Below are 5,255 nucleotides of genomic sequence, written 5' to 3'. Positions count from 1 at the left end.
TCCCCAGGACCTTCATTCTGCTGGAAACCTTGAGTGCAGCCACAGACTTCAAGGAGGACTCCTTCCTGAAATTTGTAATCTTGTCTGGACAATTTAAATGCTAGATAGTATTTGCTTTGCTGTTGCATTTCTCCTATAAAATGATTGAGATCTGGAGAAGGAAATGGCAACCCACTCCAGTACTCTTGCCTGGAAAATCCCATGGACCAAGGAGCCTAGTAGGCTACAGTCCATGGGGTCGCAAAGAGTCGGACACGACTGAGCAACTTCACTTCACTTCATGGCAAAATGTCTTGTGTGAAACATGTTTTTCTTAATTTCCGTGAAACAACATTCTGCAGTCTAATAAAACTTTTATCTACTGTACATAGAAAAAAAAAATGATTGAGATCATCGTTGAAAGTAATGGAATGGATACCTGCAGAGGTCAAAAGCCACTCTTAGAAAAGTTTGTTGTTGTTCTTCTAGGACAACGAATAAATATTGTCATTTCAGTTTTTTATTTAGAAGGTGGAGAAGAAGATCCCTTTTTCTTCTTTCAGTAGTAGTTTTATTAAACTCAGTGGTGCCCGTGGACGCCACCGAGAAAGCATCGTTGAAGACTTCCCCGCCTCCACTGCCGTCATGTCTAAATCAGAGTCTCCCAAAGAGCCCGAACAGCTGCGGAAACTCTTCATCGGAGGATTGAGCTTTGAAACAACTGATGAGAGTCTGAGGAGCCATTTTGAGCAATGGGGAACGCTCACAGACTGTGTGGTAATGAGGGATCCAAACACCAAGCGCTCCAGAGGCTTCGGGTTTGTTACATACGCCACGGTGGAGGAGGTGGACGCGGCCATGAATGCAAGGCCACACAAGGTGGACGGAGAGTTGTGGAACCAAAGAGGGCCGTGTCAAGAGAAGATTCTCAAAGACCTGGTGCCCACTTAACTGTGAAAAAGATTTTTGTTGGTGGCATTAAAGAAGACACTGAAGAACTTCACCTGAGAGATTATTTTGAACAGTATGGAAAAATTGAAGTAATTGAAATCATGACTGATCGAGGCAGTGGCAAAAAGAGAGGCTCTGCTTTTGTAACCTTTGATGACCATGACTCTGTAGACAAGATTGTCATTCAGAAATACCACACTGTGAATGGCCACAACTGTGAAGTGAGAAAAGCCCTGTCTAAGCAAGAGATGGCTAGTGCTTCATCCAGCCAGAGAGGTCGAAGTGGTTCTGGAAACTTTGGTGGCGGTCGTGGAGGTGGTTTTGGTGGGAATGACAACTTTGGTGGTGGAGGAAACTTCAGTGGTCAAGGTGGCTTTGGTGGCAGCCGTGGTGGTGGCGGATATGGTGGCAGTGGGGATGGATATAATGGATTTGGTAATGATGGAAGCAATTTTGGAGGTGGCGGAAGCTACAATGATTTTGGCAATTACAACAATCAATCTTCAAATTTTGGACCCATGAAAGGAGGAAACTTTGGAGGCAGAAGTTCTGGCCCCTATGGTGGTGGAGGCCAATATTTTGCCAAACCACGAAACCAAGGTGGCTATGGTGGTTCCAGCAGCAACAGTAGCTATGGCAGTGGCAGAAGGTTTTAATTACTGCCAGGAAACAAAGCTTAGCAGGAGAGGAGAGCCAGAGAAGTGACAGGGAAGCTACAGGTTACAACAGATTTGTGAACTCAGCCAAGCACAGTGGTGGCAGGGCCTAGCTGCTACAAAGAAGACATGTTTTAGACAATACTCATGTGTATGGGCAAAAAACTCGAGGACTGTACTTGTGACTAATTGTATAACAGGTTATTTTAGTTTTTGTTCTGTGGAAAGTGTAAAGCATTCCAACAAAGGGTTTTAATGTAGATTTTTTTTTTGCACCCATGCTGTTGATTGCAAAATGTAATAGTCTGATCATGACTCTGAATAAATGTCTTTTTTTTTTTTTTAATGTGCTGTGTAAAGTTAGTCTACTCTGAAGCCATTTTGGTAAACTACCCCAACAGTGTGAAGTTAGAATTCCTTCAGGGTGATGCCAGGTTCCATTTGAAATTTATTTACAACTTGCTTGGTGGAGAAGCTGTTGTCTTCAGAACCTTGGTGTAGTTGAACTGACAGTTACTGTGTTGTGACCTGGAGTTCACCATTAAAAGGGTCACCCATGCAAAGTCATGGAGGTTTTTTTTTTTTTTTTGGTTATTAATGATTGTTGGCACATCCTATGCAATATATCTAAATTGAATTATGGTACCAGATAAAAGTTATAGATGGGAATGAAGCTTGTGTATCATCCATTATCATGTGTAATCAATAAAAGATTTAATACCCTCTTGAAAAAAAAAAGAGAAAGAAAAGGTGCAGAAAAAGCACTTTACAAAGTTTAGCACACATTCATATAAATACTCTGTTATTTAGGAATAGAAGGGATCTTCCTCACTATGATAAAATGCATAAATAAACAAAATAAAACAGAAAAACAAATTCCAAACTCTTTAGCTAACATCTTGCCTAATCTTGAAAGACTGACTGTTTTCCCCTTAAGACTGGGAACAGTGCAAGTATGCATTCTCTCACCACCCCTATTCAATATTGTACTTGATGTCCTAGCTGCTACAATAAGGCAAGAAAAACAAGTAAAAGATGTACAATTTAAAAGTATACTCTTTTTTGTGGGACTGCTTTTTATTTTAATTTTAAATTAATTTATTTATTTTAATTGGAGGATCATTACTTTACAATATTGTAGTGATTTTTGCCATACATTTACATAAAACAATGAGAGGAAAACAAAAGTATACTCTTACTATTTCAGAAAATGGGATTATATACATAGAAACTCTCATAGAATACTTTTTAAAAATTCTACTGAAAATCATAAGCAAATTTAGCAAGGAAGTTCAATACAGTATCAATACACAAAAATCAATTATTTTTCTATATATAGAAACAAACATTGAAAAAATGAAATTTCAAATAGCTCTTCAAATTTGTATCAAAAATCATGATATATATAAGATAAATTTAGCAAAATATGTTCCAAGTCTATACATTGAAAGCTATAGTACAACTACAGTTAATGCTATAGTGCAACTACAGTTAATGCTGGAGGGAAGGCAGTTGTTTTCTCACAATTTATAAGTTTTGTTCTCGGCATCAGATCTGGTTTCAACTCGTGCAACTGATAGACTAAGTCATTAAGATAAATGCCCTGACTATTCTTAGGTTTCTTTGGTAAATGTTTGTATTGTGACTGATAAATTTTTACATTGTTTAAGGGCCAGCAACCTTAATATTGATTAAAAATAAAATAGCATACACTCATCTCAGATGGAAGAAGTGTTCCAACGGACATTTGTAGACTTCTCTGTTAGCATCAGTTTGGGCCATGCATGAACTGGTCAGAAGGGGTTAGGGCTCATGATTTAGCTAAGTAGAAGTGATCTACAAAATATTCCCTAGCTGGATGGGTCACAAAACTCAAATACCAAAAAGAGAGATTAAGAGATCAAGAGAGTGAGAAAGAGAGAGAGAGAGAGAAAGCACTGGACTGTATCAGGAGACTTGCTAAGGTAGGACAAGATATATGATCTAAAGTCCAGAAGGAGACAGAGATTGTTGCAATAGCTACTCTTTTTTGGGTGCCTTCACTGTTGCAGAAACATTAGCCTTAAGAATGAGATATTATTATTCCTATTCAATCAATGAGGAAATTGCAACATAGATGGGTTACATACCTTATCCAGGGGCTTCCAGTGCTAGTGGTAAAGAATCTGCCCACCAATGCTGGAGGCTCAAGAGATTTGGTTCGATTCCTGGGTTAGGAAGATCCCCTAGAGTAGGAAGTGCAACCCACTCCAGTATTCTGACCCAGAAAATTCCACGGACAGAGGAGTCTAGTGGGCTACAGTCCACGGGGCAGCAGAGAGTCGGATGCGACTGCGCTCATACCTTATCCAAGATGATACAGCTAATAAACGGTAGGTCTGGAATCTGAACTTCATCTTTCTTTAAAGCCAAATTATTGCCCCCCCTTAATAAACAGGATTTTTAAATTTCAATTCCATCAGACAAACTATTTGCTTTCTGTTCGATTTTATATTATTTTCTGGCTGTAGGTGGCCTTGGGAGAGCTGGTATTGATTTGACTTTGAAAAAAGCAAAAGATATCCAGGTAAATTCTGATCTGAATGAGACAAGGATAGAAATTTGGGGATTATGTCATGGTAAATCTCTGTTTGCTTTTATTCGGAATGTACAGATATATTCCTGTCAGCAGATGGCTTAAGTGTTTACAACCGTTAATGTTAACACTAGATTTCTAGTCTCATTTTGTTGAACAGAGCAAGGGCTGAAGTGTTTACCTCCAGCAAATTGAGCTTCCTTTTTCCAGTGTTCTAAAAAAAAAAAAATTCAGATATGTTAGATTATAAAACTGACACCCAGAAAGCCAATAGAATCTTGGAGTTGAAAGAAACCTTAAGAGATGAAATGTGACCCAGTTTAGTCCTTGCACCCCAGCCTTAAGTTAGATTAATTTTTACTGGGGTGAGGGGAGGTTTATATTGCACCTATTCTTCATGTAAAGCTATTTATATTTAAATGATTCTTATTATTTAGGAATGTTCAAACTAGACAGGATCCAAACAGATTGCCTAATCTAATGAAATTATTTCATTTTACAGATGAGGAAACTGAAACTACACCTACAGAAAGACCACACCTATTGTTGAATTATGGTACGGGATTTTTCCTTCTGGGTATAACACTGGCAAGATAAATTAAAATCATGTCAAGGAAATTTCAACTCTAAACCCAGGAAATCAAAAAGTGTTCCTTCTCTGCTTCTTCAAGAGGGAGAATGGGGTTAGAACAATGGAGAGATAGAGACAGAGACAGAGAGGCTGTGTGTGTATGTCTGTATATGTGTGCACATATGTCCCCAAGGGCAGACACGTGTACTTGGATGTGTGCTTAGGTGTTAGAGACTGCTAAAGTATAAGCATTACCAGCTTTGATAAAGAAATATCATGGACTTGAGCATTTGACTTAGATTGAAAATGACTTTCTGCCAAGAAAGGCTCTCTACTAGTTTTTGGCTAGTGGCAAATGAAAGACAGGATCACTCTTATTCCAGAGCCACCAACAATTCATACCAGTCATGGTTACCAACATAAACTCCAGAAGTGAGGAGGTCAGAATTCTTTCACATGGATTGATGGGGAGTTTGCCTAGAAGAAAATACATGCTTCCAAATACCTTCTACATCTGGATCCC

The 5,255-nt window shown here is 38.7% G+C and overlaps 1 pseudogene across 1 annotated transcript; it reads left to right on the top strand.

The window, feature by feature from the left end:
* The first annotated feature begins 572 nt into the window (after positions 1-572).
* LOC122435482 lies at positions 573-2,324 on the top strand (annotated as a pseudogene). The gene has a single exon (XR_006267676.1). The product of XR_006267676.1 is annotated as a heterogeneous nuclear ribonucleoprotein A1-like (transcript).
* The last annotated feature ends 2,931 nt before the right edge of the window (positions 2,325-5,255 follow it).

Source organism: Cervus canadensis, chromosome X (genome assembly GCF_019320065.1).
Source record: "Cervus canadensis isolate Bull #8, Minnesota chromosome X, ASM1932006v1, whole genome shotgun sequence".
Classification (NCBI taxonomy): domain Eukaryota; kingdom Metazoa; phylum Chordata; class Mammalia; order Artiodactyla; family Cervidae; genus Cervus; species Cervus canadensis.
The sequence above is the reverse complement of the archived record's forward strand: the minus strand, read 5'-3'. Positions and strand labels throughout refer to the sequence as shown.